General features: G+C 34.8%; 1 protein-coding gene across 2 annotated transcripts in view; it reads left to right on the top strand.

The window, feature by feature from the left end:
* Positions 1-512: 512 nt before the first annotated feature.
* Positions 513-25960, top strand: part of CDH12 (cadherin 12) — a 1117721-nt gene continuing 1092273 nt past the window's right edge. The window contains exon 1 of one of the 2 annotated variants that reach the window (XM_058307302.2): positions 513-1225. The gene's annotated coding sequence lies outside the window, so the exon portion shown is untranslated. The remainder of the gene's footprint in view (positions 1226-25960) is intronic. The other variant, XM_058307298.1, reaches the window with a different exon arrangement.

Below are 25960 nucleotides of genomic sequence, written 5' to 3'. Positions count from 1 at the left end.
ATATGACTTAGATTCCTCTAGAGAAAATAAGTAATTCCCCATGAACTTGTTTAAACATATTTTTTATTCCATAGTTAGCACTTGCCTAGTAAAATGTAAAGAAATATCATCATGATGAAAACCATGCATTGTGGTTTGGGGGATTTCGGAAGAATAAGTATCATTGTTTTTAACAATGATACACTTTGTTATAATATTTTATTACTATCATAGTGTTTTATAAATTTTGTAAATAATCACTAATAAATTCCCTCACTAAAAGAAATTAATGTTAATCAAGTTTATTACAATCTATAAACAAGCAAAAATAAAACAGACTGGATTTGCTTAAATAGTTTGAACTTTTTTTAGTTCACAGGCTCTGGAACAATTAAATTAGCATAGAAACAGGTGAATGAAATAGAAGTTACTTGAATAAGGTTACCACCAATTAGCAACCGATTCTTGGTCAGGCAAGTTTAAAGAATCAGACAACTTCCAGCGAGGAGGGACTTTATCAATTGTCATGTTTCACCAAATAAGGCAATTAGGCTACTGGGAAGAGCCGTTTCTGGAACCCAAGCCTTCTGCCTCCCCAATGACAGTTCTCTGATATTCAGTAGACCTCAAGCATTTAAAAAGCACAGCTCCAGCTGCTAAAGCCAGGTGCTATCACTTTCTCAGAGCCTAATCTTCACCCTCTACTAAGCTCATTTAATGAGTCTTCTGAGAGCTATGGAGTCATCCGATTCATTCAGAGCATTGTGCAATGAACGCTAGAGAGGAAAAAGAACAAACAAGATTAATTTCAAATGTAGGAGTCAATTACTTTTCACAACTCGAGGATGTGTCAAAGGCACGCTGTGTTTTGTTTTGAGGGAGGGGAGATGACAGGGAGGGAACCCTGAGCCCCCATTGGCTCGCCTCTCGCCGCTGCAGTTGAGCTCCAGCCGCTCGGAGAGCTTTATCGATCTGAAGGGTAAATGTGGAGGGAGCCGGAGAGGGGTCCAGGCGTTTCTGAGAAGAGAGGCAGCCTCTTCCAGGAAGAAAGTGGTTTCTACTGGCTGCCCGGCCGGGAGAACCTTCTGTGAATGAAAGGGGGCAAGATGCGAGGCAGTTTTTTTGCCACCGTGATTTAGAAGGAGAAAAAAAGAAAGGGTCTCACCTTCCGTGCAAGGCTGGGTTGTTGCATCCTACTGCTGTCGTTTTTCCGCTGCTGCTCCTGCAGCTGCTGTTCTGCCATCAGGTAAGACTTGCTTTTTCTTTTTTTTTTTTTTTTTTTTTCTCCTCTTAATTGGGATTGCTTTGCGTGTGCGATCGCTTCAGGGTACTTGCACAGAATTTCATACATGATTAATAAAGTGATGCCGAGCGTAGTCAGAAGCAGAAGGAGGCTGCACAAGGATCCGGCATCTGAATTAGGAGCTTGTGCGTGGTTTTGCTTTGGGAAACTTCCGTAAGTTCTAAACAAGTCTCTAGTTTTTAGAGAGGGAGGTTAAAATAAAAGGGGAGGACAAGAAATGATTTAACCACTAATGTAGCTTAGCATGGCTAAATTTTCAAATGAAAATTATTATGGTCAACTGGTTATTTTTTTAAATGGCTTTATTGATATCTAATTTTTATAACCAAATAATTAAGGCTTTATTTCTAGACAGCATGTGTAAGTCCAACCTCTCCCCTTCTACACGAATCGTTATTAAGATGTGAATTTTTAAAACTGCATCAATCATTGAAAAATACAAATGTAAAACAATTTTAATATTTTAATAGCTTATCTCTAAGTATACAGGCATCTGAGGTTCCTACCACAAACTAATTTGGGACACACAGAAGAGATAAGATTATCAGATCTTCTGCTGGTTATATAATATACATTTAAAAGTATCTTAGGGTTTTACTTTTGTTGATACATAAAAAAAAAGTAGGGAAGTCATGTGTGATGTATGACATAATAGAAAATCATTATTCAAAAGACCTTTAGGATTAAAAATATGTATATGTTCTTATTTTTAGAATGATTTTTTTTTTCCTTTCCTGCATCAGGATCACTTTTGGACTTCAGGTTCTGTATTTCAGGGAGGTTAGTCTCTCTTATAGACACATTTCTCTGTACTCTCTGGAGAGGGATCTGACATACATTTGGCTGATTCTGTGACCATTTCATGACTGTCAATTTCCCATTAGATATTTTGAAGCCCATTCGCAAACTGTTCACCTAGAAAATTACCTTATATACTGAGGGGAGAAATAAATACATTGAATAGGTTCTGAAAATATGTTTACAGTTTTAAATTACACTATACATAACCAAAACATGAAAAAATCCAACCTTGCCAAGCAGGGATTAGTTTACTGGATCATCTACTGCACACCTGATCAGTTGTAGGATTTATTAAATAATATTCAGACCCAGCTCTACATAAAAAAATTGAATCTCACTGTTCAACATATTTTATCCATTATACTCTCGTAAACAATTTGAATATCATTTTAGCTTATACCTTTTATTATTTCTAGAAATAAATTTAACTGAATAGAGTTTATAATATATACTTCCAAGATTCCAACAGCATGGAAAGCAGATGGTTACTCTTTCCAAGCCATAAGCAGTTGACTGATTAATTGTTGTGGAGTGCTCAAGAGTACAGCCTTGCAAAAAGTAGGAGCTTCCACTTAACCCATCTAACTCACTGACATATTAAATAGCAAGATTTAGGGACTACTCTTCCACCTGGTATAGAAATTACAGTAAAAGAGGTTTCATATTAGCCTGAAAAGAGAATGTATTTTCCCCCTTATTTATAGCTCTTCAAAGACCAACATCCAAGTTCACTGTTATTGTTAATTTCCTCCCCCATTAAATGATTTAAAAAAACACTTTATTTTCTGTTGTGTTCAGTAAACCTCCAGTTTCTGTGTTCTTAACTTCTACGGCCGTGTTCTATTTCCAAGCATTAGGAGGAAGTTTTCTGGCCAAAAATGCTCTTTTTCCTGCTAGACCTTACTTCTAACACTGATCTCAGTGATATGATCATTTTAGATAATTCCCCCCAAAGGGAGAGTTAGATTCTAGGGGAAAGGTCATATGTTCCACATGTGGATTCATATAGAATAAGATCAGGTAACAGCAAAAATAGTGCTTAACTTACAGAGAAACCCTCTGCTAATGATCCACATGACATATAACTCAACATGTCTGCATTCTTTAAGTATGAGACACAAAACTGAGTCTCCTTAGATTAAGCATCAATTATCTTTAGAATTTTGACAGAGCCCATTTCATGTCATAATCTGTAACACAGGTTGACATCAATCAATAGACTATAATTTGGTGGATGCTTAGAATATATTCCACTCTTGATTCTTAAAATGAATTGTGATGAACATCAAATCATTCTTGCTGGTGAAATAGAATGGAAATATTCTGTTTACACTGTTCTTATGTGAAATGTGAAATATAGTATGTTCAAAACTATCATTTAGATGACATATAATTAAATGTATTTGGTAATTATCATAGGAAGATGCACAGAGGAATGGTTTTCTTTAAAGGTGATACATATTTTCATGTAAATAAATAGAAGGACTTGTGAAAAAATACATAATAGTTGAATCTGTCAAATGCCTTCATACTTCAATAGTGTGAGAATACATCTCATCTAAGGTAAGAGGCTATTTTGTTAGTATAGTAACAAACTATTACTATTTTTAAAGTAATTAAGTCATACGTTACTATGTCAGCATTACCATATCAAAAGACAACATTTTTCACCTAGTGTGGCACCAATTTATAATCCTATGTATATTAAAATATACATGAAAATCATTTATCCTTTCCTGTGTTGAGCTTCATTTTCATGAACAGGCTTGACTTATATGGAGAAAAATAAAGTAAAATTAATATGTAAGAAATGAAAATTGATTGTTTTTACTTAGAGCTCTCTTTTTTACTTTATGTATGATAATTAAACAATTTACACTTAGAGCTTTTAAAAGCATTTCAACTTTTACTCTTACTGTAATTTCATTTTTTTCTGAATTCCTGTTCTAAAAGGGTGATATATCTTAGACAAACATTAAGAGGAAAATGTGTGTATTTGTGTCTGTATGTGTGTATATTTGTGTGAGTGTGAATAATGCTGTCTGTGCATATCAATAATGGTTACTCAAAGTTAGTATTAAGGTGATTAATAATATGAGGTGAATAAAATATTTATAAAATACCAAGAGAATGTATGACCATAGAACAATTGAATTAATAGGTAGACTACATGTTTATTCTCCTTTTTGTAACATCCTTGATAAATGGGCTAAGAGTATGATGTTATTCAATTATTAGTTATCACTTCATCTAATAATCATCTGTCAAACTTTTGTAAATGTGGCATGTATTAAAAACGGAGCAAATGTGTATTTTTACCATTTTTAGAAATTTAACTTCACTCAGTGTCATATTATAGGTCATGGAATCAGGGGATAAATTGAATATTCAGTATGTCTCAGTTGTTTTTACAGTGTTTTTCTTTCACAAACATTTTTCTGTGAATATCTTCTGCTTTGGTCTATAAATGGATTTATATTGACCTGAGTATAAGGAATTTGTAACTTGAACAACTTAAAATTCTTCCTAAAATATGTACATCTCATACAAGTATGTGCAAAGATCTGGTGAAAGAAGTTATGGCCCCAATCTGTACATAGATACTCAAGAGAAATGCAGGACTTACATATTAACCACTAATTCTATGTGTTCAAATGACAGAATGATTCATACTTAGTTCTAAGTACCAAATACGTACTGAAACATTAGGGTATAGATCATGAGTGTAGAGTATTCCACAACTAGGAAGCTCACTACAAGTATGCTTGATTACACCTTAAGTGTCTCAAATAATCAATGGTTTCCACAGTTCCTATTTTCCAAAAAAAGTTGTAGTATTAAACATCAAAGTTTCCCCTATGTGTAGTTATGAGAGTCCTGATTCATTATCTCATGATGACATGGAAAGAGAAAAATAATTGGAAGAGAACCAATCAATGGTTTGAACCAAAATTTTGAGAATTATTTAATGGGTGGTTAGGGGCAAGACGCTTAACTTTTTGATTCTTGATTTACTGTAGAAAATACTCATGAATGGTCGAAGTATTTCTCCTTTGTAATCTTCCTTGACTCTGGCAAGCTAGATTTGTGAAGATGTGTTGCAACCAGAGCTGGCACACTGGGTTAGATAGCAACGTGTGTTTCCTAGAATGAGTTAGGGATGGAACTTTCCTTGTCATGTGGATGTAGATGCAGTCCTTAGGTCATTTATCTGAAAAAGACCACTTATATTGTCAAGAGCACTTTATTTTTATTTTTCCTTCCTTAAAGGTACTCAGGAAATGTTACATAAATAAAAACATAGGGGATTCCTTATGCTCTGCTCCACACACCTCCCACATTTTCCCACATTAATAACTTCCTTCATTAGTGTGGTACATTCATTGCAATTGATGAACACATTTTGGAGCATTGCCACTAAGAATGGATTATAGTTTACATTGTAGTTTACACTCTCCCACACAATTCTGTAGGTTATGGCATGATATATAATGGCCTGTATCTGCTGTTGCAATGTCATTTAGGATGATTCCCAAGTCCTGAAAATACTCCCATATTACACCTGTTTTTCCCTCTTCCTGCCCTCAGAACCTCCAGTGGCCACAGCCTCTGCATCAGTGATATAATTTCTTCCATTGGTAGAATCGCTATAAGCCTGAATACCAGTAAGTCTACTCTAGTCCATAGTTCATTCCCCAATCCTGAGGATTCAGAAATGGTAATGCCTACTCGACCCCAAATTGAGAAGGGGATTCAATTCCACATGAACGATGGATGGGATTCTTTTACTTGAAGTTTTAGACTCTCTCAGTTCATTGATATGTTGATGAAAGTAAACTCTGGAGTGACCTCCTGACCCACTTTGAAGTCTCTTAGCTATATAAACTCATTTGTCTTTACCTTTCCCCCTTTTTGGTACAGGTCTTTTTCCAGCTGCATTGCTAGTTGGTCCTAGATAGTGATCCCTTGATGCCAGGTAGGCTCATTCCCAGGAGTCATGTCTTATCCTGGGTGAAAGTTATTGCACTTTCAATTGAAAGGTATGAATACTTCTGGTAGGTCAAAGAATTGTTGATGTTTCCATTGTGGTAAAACTTTTACTGACAAATGTGAAAAGTTCACCTGCAAGAGAAAGCAACGAATAATTGGTAGGTAGAGATGAGTGAGTCAAGGGTATTTTGTGATACTGATTTTGACAGACACTTGAACATGTGAATAGATGAGATGGAAATCATTAAAAAAAGGTTGATAATAAAGTTAAAGGGAAATAAGATATGGATTAAAGTCTTAGAAGAAATGAGAATTTATAATATTTGGGGTATAGGTATTAGATACAATTAGAAGATAGCATTAATTTTCATAACATGACATTTATAGTAATTGTGTTAGAATGTCAAATATCAATAATTTTATCTGGCATTTCAATATTTATTAAAATAATATCATTAAGTCAAAAAGGATTGTTATGAGGAGTTAATTGAAATGTACTACTCATTAAATTAAAGTTTACTTGTAAATTGTAGTTAGAAGAAATTCAAATGCTTGGTAAATGTTGAGAACTAGAGGAAATTAGCATTTATAGGCACCATTTTTCTAATGAAAAAATATGCTGGTAAGTTATTGGGACTAAAGGTTATAATGCATTTAAAATTATTTCTAAGACAATATTATGGGAATGATTGCGGTAACACACAAATAACTATATATCCAAAATGAGATAAAGTCCTAGAATTTTGTGAGTCAATATTTATTTCCATGAAGGCTTGCCCTTCATCCAAGTGGTATGATTACAAGCAGATTATAAAACAAGAACATTTTACTGAAACTCTAGTCTTCCTTAATTACTAGCAATGGGGGAGTGACTGAAAAGTGCAAAATAACCCTTTTGGCAAGGCTTTTGATTATATGTTTATTTGGGTAAGAATGGAAAGGCCAACTATTTTCTAAAATAAGTAAGTTTCTCACATTGAGAAATCTAGTGATCTTAATCAGTATTTGGGCTTAACTAGCTACTAGAAAAAGGTCATCATTATAAGAGTCTAACTTAGAAGAAATATGGGGACCATTATTGGAATTGTGTTAAGTAAATCAGCTCATACAGCAAATTCCTGTGTACAGTAAATATAAATAATATGCTATTTTAACAGCAATGTTTAAAAGTATTCTCTACTACATTCAAGACTCAATAGTCCATTCTTTCATGGGACAAGTAATATGCCTATAATATTTATATATTGCTAGATAATAAGGCCACATATATAAATGAAAACAAGGCTTGTGATCTACCACAAATCAGGAGATTATACTTGCCTCCAAACAGAGATTTGTCAAAGATTTGTTTTGTTTTCTAATAAATGAAAATTAAGGTACACCATGTTCAAAACACATAAATACAACACAAAAACACAAGCCCATCTCATAGATTGTGGATTGGATTGAAAAATATTTATTCTTTTAGTAGGAATTTAACAACCATCCAAACTCAAAACCCAGCATTTCTAATGGAAGGGTAAGTTTCCAGAAAAATACTTGCAAGTGTCTTTCAGCATCTTCTGCATTTCTTCTTCCCACACTGGCTGCTTTCCTCCCAACATTCTCCTTTGCTGACTTTTCCTCCTCTTCAGACCTCTAAAGAGTAACTGTCAGAGTATCCTTGGGTTTAGCCCTAAGCCCTACCCACCTCTAGCTACAGATTCACTGAAGAGACAAGCCTGTCCAATATCACAGGGTTAAATACCTTCATTAGTCCCAAATTCTCTGTGTTTATCTCCAACCCCTCCCCTGAGCATCAGATTTCCATCTCTGAATCCCTGGCCAACATTTCTACTTACACATCTAATCCAAACATAATTTGTTTAAAACCAAATTCTTGACTTTGGTGTCTTTTCACACCCGATATGCTCTTAACCTAGTTTACCTTATTTCATTAAATGGCGTAATTATGCACCCAATTATTCAAGTCTGCAGGGTCATCTCTGAGGACCTAATTCCATCCCTTTCCTGCATACTCAACTCATTACTGAGCCTACTGACTTCATTGTCTATGTCTTTAAGCCAATCACTTCTCACTACCTATACTGTAACCACCTTTGCCACACCCATCATCTCAGACTTAGACTGTGTAGTAGTTTCCAAATAGATCCTTCTATTTTTACCTTTGCCCTTCTTCCCTCATTTCTCTGCATAGCAACCAGAGTTAATGAATACTGTGTGTGTGTGTGTGTGTGTATGTATAGATATGAGTTCAATATTGCTGGCAAATACTCTCCGTAGCTTAAAGCCCCTAGCTGGTGGACCTCCTCCATTTTCTTTCTCAGTATGTTTCCTAAGCTAAGTTCCTTCTTTCCACAGGACCTTCACATTCACCCAACTTCCCCTTTTGCTCCATTGATTTCTTGTTTTAATTATCATTTCTTCAGAGCAACATTCTCTGGCCCTTATCCTTAAATAGTGTTTCCTTCCCCCAGAGACATTCTTTTTATCTTGATCTAGCTTTAATTTTCTTTATTTTACATGATATTGCATTAAATTGTCTGTCTTCAAAAGTAAATGCAAACCTCATAAAGGAAATCTTAGAATAGTTCCTGGCACATGTGAAACCTCAATATTTGTTCGATGAATGAATGAAGGAATGAATGAATATGGGCATATAAATTCACTTACAAAGTAGACATTCCCGGGAGAGAAGTTTGAGTTACATGATGGTATATTAAGAGTGGTTATCTTCTGGGATAATAGTGATGTTCTTTTGAATTACATTACTTTTTACAATAATATATTCATATACATAAATTGGCCCATAACTATAATAATCTTTAGTCATGTCATTTGTATCAGTATTCAGCATAGAAACAGTGTTCTCCTGTTAAAATGATTAAGGGAATTAAAAAAAACACACACAATTTGAGACTAAGTCTATGGGAAAAATGATTTTAATATTTGGTGCAGAATAATTTGGCAAGTACTGGTTATCTTTTTAACTCAAGATTCAATAGTATCTCACTGTTTTTAATGTCCCAATTCCCCATGGTGTCTACAATTAAAATAAAACTCCCAGGATACACTACAAAGGGGGAAGAACACCTATAAAGGTTTGCCTTAATTGGCTCTGAGATTCAGTTTTGTTATCTGAAAAGAACAGAAGAGACTTGGTATTAACACCTGGACTCATGTCTATGCAAAGACCAGAGCTCCTGAAGTAGCAATTAAATGGCTTAATCTTAAAACCCTCCTAGGTTTAATTCAGTAGCTCTCTTCAGAAGGGCACTGCTAATTCTTCCTGAATTGCTCCTGCTTCTAACTGCATTGCCTTAATTTGAACAGCATTCGAAATTCCTTTCTCTCTAATGGAGTTAATTGCATTATGAAAGTCAGTTTTGAGTGGAACTTATTTCCTCTTGTGGAGTATGTCTCTATAGAGCCCTTTCTTTTCCTTTCAACTTGACACATAGGAACATTTATGCAGAATAATGTGACAATGCAGTGTGCCCTTTTTAAACCAAGTTTCAAAGAATATTCGTTAAAATATTTGTATAGATACCAAAGCACGCTGGTAACCCAAAGCACCTACAATTTTGTACATGCTTAGACCAGCTGATCTAATAGACTAAGTCTACGGAACATTAACATATCTCTGCACTTTTTAACAGGCTGTGACCTATTCATTTAGAGAGTTACTTCAATAAAGCAGGGGCTCACTTAGGTTAATGATGGATCATGGAGCTGTTTGATTTGCAGTGAGCTGAGTTTCCCAATATTCTTTAACGTTTTCATGGACTATGTTATCACATCTGAATGACAATTCAAGTCCATTCCCTTGTTACTGTGGATTTTTAAATAATTACAAGGATCCTTAGTGCACATGTCACTGAAACGTTAACCCTGATAACCCTGATGAATTGTTATTTTTCTGAGAGTATGGAATTACAGCTATGTGTCAATTTCCTCGAGACGGTAATGGCTGCTGTTCATCAGGGCACCTCCTTGAACGCAAAATTAGACACTTACCTGCAGCTTTCACTACTGTCGTTACTTTCCTGTTTATTGTTTTCCTTTTTTTAGATTTATTTATTTATTTATTTCTCTTCCCTTCCCTTCCCCCTACCCCATTTGTCTGCTCTCTGTGTCTATTCTCTGTGTGTTCTTCTGTGACCACTTCTATTCTTATCAGTGGCACCAGGACTCTGTGTTTCTTTTTGTTGCTTCATCTTGTTGTGTCAGCTCTCCGAGTGTGTGGTGCCATTCTTGGGCAGGCTGCACTTTCTTTTGCCCTTGGCAGCTCTCCTTACAGGGCACACTCCTTGTGCGTGGGGCTCCCCTACATGCGGGACACCCCTGTGTGGCACGGCACTCCTTGTGTGCATCAGCACTGTGCGTGGGCCAGCTCCACAGGGGTCAAGGAAGCCCGGGGTTTGAACCTCGGACCTCCCATGTGGTAGGCAGACACCCTATCCATTGGGCCAAATCTGCTTCCCTATTTTTTTCCTTTTCTTGATGAAGGATCTCTCAGAGAACCCATGGGCAGGTTGTTCACAGTTAAGCATCCTCAAAATTATATTCCCATTTACCATTGACCCACATTCCCTTCTGAGTCTACAGACACAAATATACATCGAAACACTCTCATAGAGAGACAAGGGTGGTAAACATTGAATAAATCCATAATAAAAAAAAGTAGCATCATTTATAAATGCCATATCAAGCAGCTGGAAATCTGCTTTACAGTAATAAGGTGTTGATTGCTTCTTAACATGTCTGTTTTCTCATTCACTTTGTACAGTCTTTGAAGGGTTGTGTCTGTTAATATAAAAATACACTGGAAATACATATTTTTAATGTCTTCCAAAACTGATGTAGAATTAGGCTTTTTCTTAGATATTTATGTATATATGATAATTGTAGCCATCTACATTGGGGATACCCTCACATTTCATGTTTATAAATATGCTCACACACACATAAACAAGTGTTAGAGCAATTTCTTCAGTATGATCTTCTAAAGTGAGCTAAATGTTTCCGATAGAAGGCTATAAACCCTTTTGTCACTAATCCTTCCTAAAAATGAAATACTTTCACACTATAGAGAAAGCTATGAAATATGAATGACAGGAGTAAAACAACTTCATTTATTCTTGCTCTGTGATTTATACTGTGGAAATGACAACTTGGGGGAGGTAACAAATAGTGAATTCTTCTGAGTTTGATGCTAATTTCACAGCACAACAGAAAAACAGAGCACTGTGCCATATTCTAGATCTCTAAGTGAATTTATTTGAAGATGGTCCATTAGTTCATATCACCATGGAGAATTGGTAAGTTATGAGTATATTTACAAATAGACTGGGGGAAAATTCCCCTATATTGTAGATTCACAGAAAACTACCCTGAAAAGTATTTTGTCACAAAGTTATGATTAATAACTTCAACATAGAGCCCAGATATTTTTCATTAGTGGTTACTTAACCAAAGTTTGTAAATGCATTTACTCTTTCATACTTTAATGCCAAGAAAACTTTCAAACTCCCTGAAAATAAGGATATAATTTTCAGGTGAACAATACAGAGCCCAATTTTCTTCTACAGAAACAAACCAAAACCAAACAAACAAAAAAAGCATCTTTCTGATAGAAATTAAGGAAGGTAAAAACAGTTACAAAAACTGCATGAAGGCATTTCCTTAATTTCCCTGTGGTTAATTATTCATTGTTTAAAATACATTTAGAAAATTGCTTACATGACAAATGGGTATCAATACTTTTGGTGATTAGTTATAAAAATATCAAAACCTCTTATAATCTCAATTCACCACTCTTATTTCTGGAAAATTTTTATCTTTATTTCTAATACCATACTAAAAACTCCAGGTAGCCTAATGTTTCCAATTTTCTTATGGATTTTTACTGTCAATTCTGGGGTACCACATCCCTTCTAACTTACCATTCCAGGATATCTTGCCTTATTTCAAGGGTGCCACCTCTCTTTGACCTCTAATGTCAGTGGATCTTTGGTTAATACCTGTTTCCAGGTTATTTACTTGATCCAAGGTGTGGTCCCTGATTATTCTAGGCATCCATAATAATCAGCAGCTTTTCTTTAACCTGTGGAAATCTCCTGCCTTTCATGTGCAGCTCTGTATAATAATAGGCTGCATAATAGCCCTCAACTCTTCCTCTCTAGCCCTAAAACCTACCTACCCTTATCTTCACAGAGTCTCGGAAGTTTTGTGTCCCCCTAATGTTGCATTAAGTTTTTTTTTTAGCTGTGTATGTAAGTATAAAAATTTTGCCATCTGCTATTTAAAAGAATTTGAGATTACTTATTTATTATTATCAATTTCAAGTAACTTGTTTTTATTTTAAAAGAAGATGTCATGGGTTAAAATTTAATCCAAGTAGTGGCTAACAGAATTTGGGTTTCAATTACAGTCCCATGTGTGCAATTTTGAAGGTTGGTATGCTATTTGTTGATTGACAAATGTAATGTATTTAGAGGTATCTTCTGATTTATTTTGTCACCTATATGATTATTATTATTTAGTCATATTTTAAATTTTATTATAATTTTACCACACACTTTTGGAGAAGGAAATCAAACAAAGCTGAATGTGTTAAAATGAAGTCTTCACTTTCTTTTCCAGTCACCTTCTATCCCATTCTCCAGAGATCACTGCTCAGCCTCAGCAGTTTCCTGATTATTCTTCTAGTAACTTTCTGCCAACTCATAAATCCAAGAATGCACAGTAGACTATTCTCTGTCTTCCATTAATTTAATGATTAGCTGGCCCAGTTAATTACATCCTCCTTCTTACCATATTTTTTTTTTTCTTTATTAAAGAAGTTGTGGGCTTACAGAACAATCAGGCATAAAATACATGGTTCCCATGTACCACCCCACCAACCTGCATTGTCATCCATCTTCCTGTCCAGGGAAATTAGGCTGATAGTAGGCAGAGTCGGTTCTCCATGAACCCAGCTCAGGGCTGTCAGCTGTGGTTTCATTTCTGAGCTCCCCAATGTCTCCAGCTTCTTAGGGACTGGACCATGCAGTCCTGGACAGTGTGGCAATGACCTTCCACGAGTACTGGATCTTCAGGACAAGCCAGCCCCAGTCAGCAGGGGAGGCCTTGTGGCCCAGACACTCCCAAGGAACCAGGAATGAGTTCAGGGGGCAGATCCCAGCTGCCTGCCAGGCCAGCAGTGGCTCGCTGGTCCAGTGTTCTCAGGGCTCTGCGGGTTGGCCTGGATGATCTTTGGAGCCAGTCCCACCAGCCTTGCACTGGTGTGGAACCTTTCTACAATTGATGACAGTATGTTTTTATCATTGTACTATTAACCAAAGTACATGGTATAACTTCAAGTTTGTTGTGTAGGGTAGTACCATGGATTTTGTAAAGAATTTTTATTCTATTACCAGATTTTATTCTATTACCAGATCTAACATTTCCCCTTTTGATCATATTCAAGTTTATATTTCATAGCTGTTAATTGTGTTCACAATGCTGTGCTGCCATCACCAACATCCATTGTCAGAATATTTTGATGAGTCTAAGTAGAAACCCTGGACATTTTAAGCCCCAACCTTCCATTCCCTATTTTTACCCTTTTTAACTTGGATTCTCAGATATCATGTGCTTTTTGTTTTACTGGTTACTTCACTAGCAGTCCCTTCTCAGTTTTATTTGCTGTGGGTGTTTTTCTCTCCTCCCTTTGATATTGGAGCAGCTTTAGTCTCTCTTACTTCTCTGTCTACACCCATACCTGTAGTGACCTCAACCAATTTCACAGTATTAAATACCATATGCTGAAAATTCCAAAGTATATATCTCCAGCACAAACCTCCACAAATCTAATCTATACATCAAAATGTTTTCTTGACATATCTACTTGGAGGCTTAATAGACATCTCAAATGCCCAGAATAATGTCCAGAATAATTTCCTGGTCTTCTATCACAAATACATTCTGTCCTCAGATTCCCCCATATCTACTGATAGCAACATTTTAGCATTTCAAACCCAAGCCACACAATTATCCTCTTATTTAACATCTATTTCTCTCACATTGCATATCTAATCTGCCAGGAAATCTTGGTGCTACCTCCAAAAGTACATGGAGACTCCTACCAGTTCCTATCACTTCTCCTACTCCCACCTTAATTCTTGTTATAGTCACTTATTGTATAAAGCCCTGCAACAGCCTCCCAACTTGTCCCCTTGCTTCTATCCCTCTGAACACTAGCCTAAACACAGCAGCTACTTTCAACTTTTTAAAACATGTCAGGTCATGTCATGCCTCGATTTAAAATCAATTGATGGTTCCCTATTTAACTCAGGGGAAATTCCAAGATTTTGCATTATCTGTGGCCCTCCTTTTGTTTCTTACCTAGTCTCCATTTCTTCTTCCCCTTGCTGACTCTGCTTGTGCCATTCTTCTCTTGGCTTTCCCTGGAACATATGAGGCTTATGCCATCTTTGCTCGTGATTCCCTCTGCTTGGAATGCTCTTTATCAGGTGTTTACTTGGCTAGCTGTCTTCAAGTTTCTGTTGAAATCCCCTCTTCTCAACGAGGCCTGTCCTTACTGCTCTATTTTAATAGTGTAAATTGCAACTCCACATGCAATACAACCCCTTTATCCTATTCTGTATTTTCTTTTTTCCTTATGTTTCTTATTTTCCACCACTACTTTTGGAAATCTAAATTCATGGAGAAGAGGATTCTTTATATCTTGTGTGCTGATATATCTCAGAAGACTAGTGTCTGGCAGTCTATTATATTAATCACTCATTTTATCTTTTTAAATACATGAGTGCCCAAATTCTGCCATATATCTTATATGACTTTTGTGTGATATAAGCATATATGAGCATGCATGAGCATGGGTGTACTCAAAATCACAAACATAAATGCACAAACAAACATAGGCACTCAATTGTTTTAAACTTAAAAAATGAAACACGAAGAGTGGAAGCAAGGAGGAAAGAGAAGTAAAGGGAGAAGAAAGAAGAAATAGCATTTTACCAGTTTAAGTCATCTTATACATTGTGACATGACAAGAGAAATGTGGTTGAATTTTAGCACTGCAAAGTGAAACATCTGCAGGACTTAGTTTGCTTCAGGTTTGTTCATGCATGAGTGTAATGTTGTTTCAGTTGCACTTCATGAAATATAGTTTATGAAGACCTCTTATTTATGGTAGAGAATAAAACATACAGTAGAAATTACCTCTACCTACTGCTTTTTTGGTATCTAATGTTTTCCTGCTTTATCCTTTATTCTCTTAAATGTTCAGTGATTTATAAACCAAAGGAAAAGTGTGCATGTCTATATATATGAGCCCATGTGTGTGAGCAAGTGTTTGCTTATGTGTCTGTGTGTCTGTTACTAAGTTGACATAGAGCAAATCAGAGTTTGTAAATTCCCAGGACTACAGGACTACAGGAATTTCAAGTGTAGACTAGTCATAGAAATATGTACATGAACACACGTATCCAGAGGAAGAGAGAGATGACGTAAAGGTGAGAGGGTGAGAGAGAGGCGGAAAAAATGTAAATCATTTATGAAGCATGATCATTTAACCCAATTAAACCATTTGCAAATATTTTATTGTAGAAAGATGTTTAACCTTTACTTTTTCTAAGCATTGTTAGGCAAATAATCTATGATACATTGACCTATGATAAAATAATTTATGGTACAATCAAACAAAAGAAATTGTACATCAAATATATTTAGAAGACATCAAGATCATATAAAAATCCCTTCAGTACAAGAGGCTAAAATATACACTATAAGAAATGGGTTTTATACTTACCTAAATGCCCTACTATTGTCCACTTTTACTGAAAGTGTTGTTATTGTTGGTTCAATACTGATTTAAAAAAATAACCCTTAAATCAGAGTTTTAGTTAGGTTACCATCAGGAAAGAAGAACCTGCTTGAGTTTTGGAGAAGAAAGAATGTATTATGACAATGAACTCACACAAAGGGAAAGTTGAGCTGGGGAAGGGCCAGCCTGAAAGCAAAAGACTGAGGAGCAGAGTGAAAAAGCCAGTACAGTACAGGAACAGGTGGCAAATCAAAACTAGTAGAGAAATCTTGGAATCCACACATCCCAGTATAGCCACTCTTGCCTCCATTGAGTAGCTGCCTCTGTGTGTCTGCAGCCAGGAAGATGGAGGGTTCTAAGGCTTGTTGATCAACAGGACCAGCAGCGGGCAGGAGAGCCAAACAAGGAAGATAGGAGATTGAGGGCAAACTGGGCATGTGCCTGCTTGTGGGTTTGCTCATCCAAGCTGTTCCCAGGAGTCTTTGTGAATAATGGTTGCCCCCTATCTTCTGCCTTCCAAATTGTGCCCAATCTTCACTTTTGATCCATGCTCACCAACAAAATCTGGATTTGGAATCTATGAAACATAGTCCCAGGTTTTTCAAGTCAACAAAGAACAATGCATCAGGACTAAACCTTACCATTCTTGAATCCAAGCACACCTCTTTAAATTATATTTAACGTCCAAGGAAATAGCAAAATCAAGTTTCCACGTAATGTGTTCCAATGAAACAAATTCGCTCTCTTTCTGAAATAGGATACATAAAATACTGAAGCATTATTCTCTGAGACATAAAGTTGACTAATATTAATTGAATGTAGAGAGGAGAGCAAGAACACACTGTGACCTATCAGGTGCTTGTGACCTTCTGTTATACTAACTGACCTTCAAAATTAAGGGCTACTGCTTTATGTCTACCTCTAATAAATGACTGATTTCCTCTTTAGGCCAACTCTAAGTCACAATCATACAAGGGAGGCAATTCTGGGAAATGCAATTCCCAACTAAACCAAGTTGGTGTAGCACAATCCAGCATAATTAGTTGATACTATTTGTCCTAACTCTTAATTATAGCTCTTTCTTGTAGAATCTCATTAACTTTCAACTTGTGGAATTTGCTCGTAGCCATAACCACTGATAAATACCCTGCCTGAGTAACAAAATTCATGGGAAAAAAAGGCAAAAGATAATCTACAAAGTCCTGTAATGGAGATTATTTGATAGATCTTTTCTATTCAATTTAATTACAAGACAATATGAAGTAGATATTTGTCATTTCCTCATATATTAAAACTTAATGATTTTATGCTAATTAAGCCTTAATATTGAATAAAATAACTTCATGTATATATGTCACGTAGTTAACTATTACAAAGTAAATATAAAAGTGTGATTAACCAGATATTGTGATTCAAACAAGGAAAGGAAATGTAGATAGCCTACCAAACTATCTTAGCTTATTAAACAAATAAAACGATTTGTTATATTGATTAGAGTTGATTTTTTTCAATATGCAATGTATATTTAATTTCACCATATTAGACTAATACTGTACATAACTAAGCACTTGTCATAGTTCTTGATCACTTTAAATTTATTCAACATGCTTTTTAATTCAGGGATGTATAATGCAGGCTAAGTTTATCAGCAAACCATCTCTGAAATCATTGAACTTTGATTCTGTTGCTAAAATTCTCAGTGCAGTTGCAATGTGAATTGTACTTAATTTTTAATAACTTATTATATTTGATCAGTTTGATTTTACTCTGTGGTTTAGTATACATCAAGTAAGGAAAAATAGCACTGTGTGATAAAATATGCAACACTGATTTATCTAGAATATATATAGGAACAAGTGAGCTTTCACTTCTTTCTTCATAATTAATATATTTTGCATGGCTAAAATGGAAACAACCTAATATTTTTTTATTTATATTTATGTATAATGCAAAATGTTTATCTGATATGATTGCTTTTTGGAAAGCCTAACAGTATCCTTGATTTTTAAAAATTCTTACCATTGTGTATTTGGAATCAGTTCTTATCGAATTTGATGACCCAATATTGTATTCATTTTCATTTCCTTCTTCATTTAGTAAACACTTATTTAGTGATCATTTAATATATTCCAGATGCTGTTCCAGTCACTGGGTATAGAACAATGGAAACCATAGAAAACTCCCCCACCTACATGAAATTTACATTCTTCTTTAGACTATAATCCATGTTCTGCATTAAATGATATTTCTACGGTAGCTAAGGAAGCTAAGGAAGCTCAGATCAACTAGCACAGTAGTTCTGGATTAGTAACAATTTTGAAGTTCCCGTGGAAACTGTACTGTGAAAATATTCATTGTGGGAGCATCTCCAATAGTGACATGGTTATCCTCAGTTTCCTGAAATCCCTGCTTTAGAATTGAGGCAGGTTTGCAGCAGAGAACCAAATAGTTTGCTTACCATTTCTTTGAATAGCCATGTAAGCTAAAAAGACACCCCCAAAAGTCCAAAGACTTCCCCTTACTAACTCACGTAATGATTTCTTTCAGGTGAGGGATCCATTCTTGTCCAATTCTTCTTGCTATATTTGAAGTTCTGTTTCATACTGAGCTTCCTTCATAAAGTGAAACTTCTCTTCAGGAAAGAATGATAAGGTCCTGATGCAGATATTGCCACAGCTGAGCAAGAGCTCATTCCCCTCACCTGGCAGAAGGAAAAATTGTAGTAGTTAGCAGGCCTCCAACTTACCTTGCCTGATGAAATTTCATCAGATAGCCACTAGTCTTCCAGTTGGAGTAGTTCATTTCTGGGACTTTTCTCTCCAATCCTCCTTCCCCTACCTTGTCAGCCGGCAGTTGTGGAGTGGACAGCTGTCTTGGAAAGTTGCCCAGATCCATAGTGGACTTTGCATGAGTGAGAAATAAATACATATAAAGGAAGGTGCAAGAAATTGTTTTTAAATAGATCATATGCTGAGTGCAAGTACTATCTGCCTGCTAGAATAGGGTAATGGTGAAATAATACTGATGAGAACTAAAAAAGAAAAAAAAATTACTGATAAGAACTAATAGAGTCACAGAAATGATGGTGACCAATGAATAATCATTAAATAAACCCTTCTCAAAGAGCAGATGGATGTTTAGTTTCGTCTTTTACTTTGAACGCCAAAGATATTCAGATAATAATTAATTCCCCATGTATAGGTTAGAACACACTTGAAATACTAATATATTTTTAGTGCTGCTCCACATCTGTCCTTTAGGACATCCTAGTATTCAATATTTTATAAATCTTTTTATTAATCATTTGATTGTTTTCAATTTCCAGAATATTTTTCCATTAAAAAACTTGAAGATATGACAGGACTAAGCATTTTGACCCTGTGAAAGCTAATATTAAAGATGTTCTGTGTGAATATGGTATGGATAGGAATATAGCAATAACAATAATATGATATTTAAATTCATATTTATTCCTCTGAAAGAGTTGTACATTTTTAACAGAAGGCTAAGACATTCTTGCAGGAGACATCACAATCCCTTCTCTTTGCAGTAGTTCACTAAATGGAAATGCAAATTTTATTTCAAGATGTTGTGGCCCTTTATTTTATGTGTGCATTCAATGCTTTGTCATTTGCTATGATGTTACACTTAGATTGCATAGTGATTTATTCCTTTCCTTCGTCCTTCCCTCCCTTCCTTCTTTCTTCATTTCTTTTAATTTTCTTTCTCAGAAATATGTGCTGCATAGCTCATTCTTAGTCAAAATAGTACATAGAAATATATTGTCAAATAACATACACTTGCTAGTAAAGTCCAATATGATACATAGTTTAAAATAATTGGATTTTCTTACAATATCCCTAAATATCAATAATGAATTAATTGGCTTCTGAGAAATTTCATTTACCCAGTGTCCGATTTCTAAAAAAATGAGCAAAACCATATTGATTCAGGGCCATATGGAACCTTTCCTCTGCTTTGTGTAAAACAGGAATAAAATTAGAAAAGGGAGCTTTTAAGCTACACCTTTTTAAAAATCATGGTGAAAAGTATATCATTATATAATAAATATGCTCATTACAATTAATGTATTTAATGTCTACATACCTAGCTGAGCTCACTTGGAAACCTTTTTGTTAGCATCAAGGTCAAATTAATTAAGTACTTGAAATTTTCTGGTCTTTCCTGTAATTATTATAAATTAGTTATTTTATTTTCCTGTTTTACTCTCTGAAAATCACCAGTTTGATTGTCAAATACAGGATCTGAAAAAAAAAAGCCATTTAATATCTGTTTCTCTATTCCTTAACTGGCAAAGTATAAATGGTACTGAGGCTGACCACTCACCTATTTCAAAATGAAAAGGAGGTTTAACTAATAAGTGAAGAATGTTGCAATTATAAAGTGCAATAGATACGGCAAAAAGACTGTGTGTTCTGTAGTTGAAGGTCAAGGATTATTAACTTAAACATCTGATAGTCATGCTGTCCAGCATATCTCATGGGGAAACAGTGAGTGCAGAATTAATGGAAGGTCATGTCCTTTCAGTTCAAAACTAAACTGAAGAGGATGATTTCATATCTTGCATGGACTAGTTATTTTTAGTGGAGGTTTATTTCCTGATGGCTTTACTTGATGTATGAATGTAACCATGTGTTGTAGAAATGACTATTTGCTGAATTTAAAAGTGATTTTGTAAATGTGATGATAGAGTTCTTGGTTAGTATTATGTCTTGATTTAATCAAATGGCTATTAAAGTATTGTAAAATTATTACTAAAAATAAAACAGAACAAAATAAGCAAAAAACTTGATAAGTATATAGTCCCAGAAAAAAAAAAATTATTCCCTCAGAGTACATTTCAAATGCTTCCAATTTTGAATAAATTCAAGCAAGGATACTGTGAAATATTTTTCCTGTGTTTTTCAAAATAAAAGGGAAATATATTTCCACATGCAATCAATTTGGACTCTCCCAAGTTCTTGATAATTAAGTGAAATTATTATACTAGGCAATTTGTATTAAGGTACTTGATGTTTATATCAATGCTTAACAATAAGAGAGTTTGTCCTTGCAAATGATCATGATTTTCACATCACTGGTTTTTCATGGTTTGCATTTTAATCCTCGTCTTTGATTTCACCTAATCTGTAGTACATTTTCATTAAATCTTAACTCTATGGCAAACACTATGTTCTGGCCCGGAAAGATTACAATTAAAATGGTTTTATCTCTTTGTTGGCTGCCCTGCCTTCCAATTACTGCACCAGCCTCACGATACATGGACTCTATTGGCTGCGATCCTTTGTATGGCCAGGCATTAAACCCAGATCCTCACTAAAGTTAGAAATGCAATCCCAACCAACAAATATTTAGTAGGGGAAACATTGAAAAAATAGTTCAGTCTGACTAGGATAAAAATTAGGCACACAAAATCTAAAATAAGTACTGGTTGTAGAAAGATTGCACAGGAGATATATTTTCAAGAGTAGTCTGAATTTTGAAAATAAAATATTTGCTGAATAAAAAAATTAAGAAAGAATGAATGTTAATAAAGATGTTCATCAAATGTGCAAGAAATCATCCTGGATTCAAAGGAGACATGATTGGTTTCTGAAGTTTTGGATCAAAACTACATGCATATCAAATGTATTCATCACTGAGATGTTTGTTCTTTCTTATCTCCCACCGTTTTCTCTTGGGTTCTCACAAAACTACATACATGCCAAGAATCGAAAGGAATTAGAGAACCAGGATTAAAATTAGTAATGTTAATATTATTTTTAATTGTCTCCGTGTAATTTACAGATTTAGAATATTTTGTCATAATTATATTTTATACTATTAAATTTGGCAATTCCAGATCCATAATGTATCTGTTTCATTGTGTTTTCCTTCATGAATGCTTCCCCATTGAGATTTTTTAAATACCCCTAATCCCCACAACTCTCCACTTATCACACCCCTAACTTTCTTCCTGCGTTAACTATCCACAGTAGTAATTTTAATGACATGTACATGCTAAGTATTCCCAAGTAGACATTATTCTCTGACCAAATCCTTGCACTTTAAATTCTAGGACACATGGCATTAATCCTATGAGCCTTTTACTCCTAATTATTACATTAACAAAAATATTGGTCAACATTTAAAATTGTTTGTATAATGGCAGTTACTGTACTAAATATTTTACAAGTATTATCAGTTAATGTTCCAATTATCCTGTGACCTATTACATTTTGTAATATGTATGAAGACACCTCATCTCTGAGACAGATGAATTTAATGCCTAGATCACAAAACAATTAAGTACAGCAGCTGAGAATGAAAGCCAGTTCTATCTGATGCCAAAGCCCATCCTCTTACAGATGATTTATACCTCTTATATTCTTCTACTCAGTCAATAACAATGTCTTCCATTCAATCATGTAAACCTGTAACCCTTTCTCCTTCAGTCTATACCCTGAGCCCCCCACCTCCCTATCTAACTGGTCTCTAAAATCAAGTAAGTTAAATTCTAAATAGCTCCCAAATATTTTCTTATCTACTATTTTTTCATATAGGCCCTAATTAATTTTGCTACAAAATTAGATAATGCCTTAATTGGTCTTCTTGTTTTATCTTTTACTATTAATCTTTTGAAATATAGCTGCCCTGGAGGAATTATTCATTTCCATTTTGCTTGAACACCACAATTAATTCCTATCAAATAAAGGATGAAATTTGAGGTTCTAAAACATGATATACAACATGTTCTATCCCCTGCATTGGAAGTGCAAGCAAGTACATGCAAAATTCTTATTAGAGTTAATTCAAATCCTAGAATAATATTTATGTGCTACATTGTAACTAAGTTATTATTGGAATTTCGGGGTGGGTGATATATATATATATATATGTGGTGTGTGTACGGGTATGTATATTTATATATACCCATAAGCTGCTTGTTTTAGAGATTTTTTAATTCTATAAATATGTTACTTTCCAAATTCCTAGTAGGTTAAATAAAACTTTTCCTGAACTATTTGTCTAAAACAATATTTTGGTTATATAAAAATGTGCTTTATATATATACCAGTGACATAAACTTGCATTTTATCTCCCTTGTTATACAAAAATAGAGAAAATAAATAGTCCTTTTTTCTTAAGCCTTTCAATAAGATTGAATGAGGGGAGCATTACTTTCATTGAAAAATGAATATATATATATTCAAGATTTATTTTTGATGTACTAACCTTATATTTTGTAATAGTTGGAAATCATATGTATATGTTAATAGACAACACAGAAGGAAAAACAGTAACTTTATAGAATTGTTTTTTGGGCTCTTCTGTATAAGACATCTACTCTCATGTTATATCTGATATCTCATGTTATACATGGCTGTATAACAAGCCAGCCCCAACCAATATTTATTCTCATGATCATGTATCTGACAATTCAGTATTTATTCTCAAGCTCGTGTATCTGACAATTCACTCCAATATGGCTGATGTAGGCTAGCCTGGACCTGGGTGACTCTTTTCCATGTCCTGGTCAGCCAGGTTTAGGTCATTGTATATGTGTTCATTCTGGGGTGCTTGAAGAGACAGTGGCTATTTGACTCATAATCTTCATATTGTGAAAACAGAAACAGAAGAGTACAAAGCTAAACTGTATTTCAAATTTCTCTTCTTTCCCAAATTGTTAATATCCCAATGGCCAAATCAAGTCACATTGCTAAGCCCAAAGACAAGGTGTGGGAAAGAATACTCTTCCTATCAGGAGGCCAAAACAGGGGCATAAATATGTGTACTTATTACACGGGATTAAAATAGAGAACCACCAATTTAATCTATGATATCATTTGAGTATTTTTGGTAGGCACTTAAAAATAGAGACATCTCTGCAGACGATTTTTCCTTTTCAGATCTCTTGACTGAAGCCTCCTGATAGTTTCTGGCTAAAGTTTTACACTTAATTATACCCACCACCACGGAATAATTGTATAGTTCCTAATCAAGCTCTTTGCCCTTTCCAGATGCTACAATGTCTTTTTGTTTGTATGACTGCCACATTGTTTAAGATTTCCTCAGTTGTATGAATGTGGACATTCAGTACCCTTCACTATAGAAATTACTTTTAAAATGTTTTTATTAAATATTGAATAGAAATGAATACTTACAAAGTTCATTTTAAACATAATTAATAAGGACCCCAAGAAGACCAGTTTAAAGACTAAAATCATTACTATTAAACTTAAAGTACCCTGAGCACCCTTTGTAATTCCATTTCTTCCTTCCAGTTTTGAAGGCAGTCCCAGTCCTGGCCCCCAAGTTTTCCCTTGCTTTCTTTATATGTTTGCTAAGTGTCTGTTACCTTGATACAATACTTTAGGATATAAAGCTTTGGGAGTTTCATAAAGAGAGTGATGCTGTGTGGACTCTTCTAAGAAGTGTACGTACACTTCAGAAAGATAGAATATTGTAGCCATTAAGAGCATTGGACTCAGGAGTCAGACTACCTAGGTTTGACTTCTGGCTCGTCTACCTATTAGCAGTTTACTTAACATGTCTGTGACTCCGTGTCTTAATTTGTAAAATATACACAATTAGTGAACCCATCTCGCGATATTGTGAAGATTGAATGTTATAATATTTAATAGATTTAGACTAATGGCAATAGCATAGTAAACACCATTCAAGGGGTTTCTACCAGTTTATTTTTTTGAAATGAGCTCTATGTTCTTAAGTTTCATTGTTGTTGATATATATAATGACTTGATTCTTGATATTTGATAAGACAAGTCCCAACTTTGTGCTTCTATTTTAGGATATTAAAGGTTAATCTTAATAATTTATTCTTCTTTGTAAATTTTAGTCTCAGTTTGTCAAAGTTCAGACTCAAAGAAAATTAAAATAATTCTTAAGTCTATTGATTTTATAGATCTAATTGGAAAGTGTTATTTTTTACCATACTGCATCATAATCAAAAAGTAGTTTATATCTCTTGAATTATATAAGAGTAATTTATTATAATAAGGTTTATAACTTGTTCTTATGCATAGTTTGTTAAATTTATTCATAGTTGCTTTCAATTTTTATGAATTCTAAATGGCATCTCAAAATCTTCATATCTCCATTATAGACCTAGATTTTAGAATTTCCTAAAATTGAATCACATCATCTGTGAATGAGCTTTCTTTTTTTCTTACTAATTTTTCTTCCCTTCTAAGTTGACTAGACATCTAGTACACAGGCCAATACAAATGTAGTAGTGGATTTTTTGTCTCTTGCCAGAACTTGCATGTGTCTTGGCTTTATTTTTTCTAATTATTCAATTACTGAATATATCCTACAAAGTATATCCAGACCACCCAATCATCAGAATCTCCACTGGTTCATATCAACATCACATTTTACCTGGATTTTTGCAATGTTCTCCCTTCTTTACCCCTTTTCACCTAAAAGCTATCCTCAAGACAGCTACTAGATTGCTCCTTCTAATATAAAAGTCAAGTCATACCATTCTACCAGACTGCTCAAAACTCTTCAATGGCTTCAAATCTCATTCAGAAAACAAGTCAATTGTGTAAAGACGACAGAATGATTTAGAAGATGCTGCATGCTATAACTCTGCCCACTTTTCCTCTCTGCCCTTATCTCCTGCTATCCTTGTCATATTCACTCACTTCTGGCCATATTGGCCTCTTGGCTGTTTGTATTAGTCGGCCAAAAGGGGTGCTGATGCAAAGTACCAGAAATCTGTTGGCTTTTATAACAGGTATTTATTTGGTGTAGAAGCTTAACAGTTACCAGGCCATAAAGCATAACTTACATCCCTCACCAAAGTCTATTGTCAAGTGTTAGAGCAAGATGACTGCTGATGTCTGCCAAGAGTTCAGGCTTCTTGGGTTCCTCTCTTCCCGGGACTCCATTTCTCTCTGAGCTTATCTGCTGTGCTCTTTCCACAAGGCCAGCTATAGACTATCAGGTAAATGACTCTGTCTCTCTGCCTGGGACTTCTGGCATGTCTAAGGAGTCATCTCTTTTCCTTTTTGTTCTTCTGTGTGTTC

Source organism: Dasypus novemcinctus, chromosome 2 (genome assembly GCF_030445035.2).
Source record: "Dasypus novemcinctus isolate mDasNov1 chromosome 2, mDasNov1.1.hap2, whole genome shotgun sequence".
Lineage (NCBI taxonomy): Eukaryota > Metazoa > Chordata > Mammalia > Cingulata > Dasypodidae > Dasypus > Dasypus novemcinctus.
This window is presented reverse-complemented; position numbering and strand designations above follow the sequence as displayed.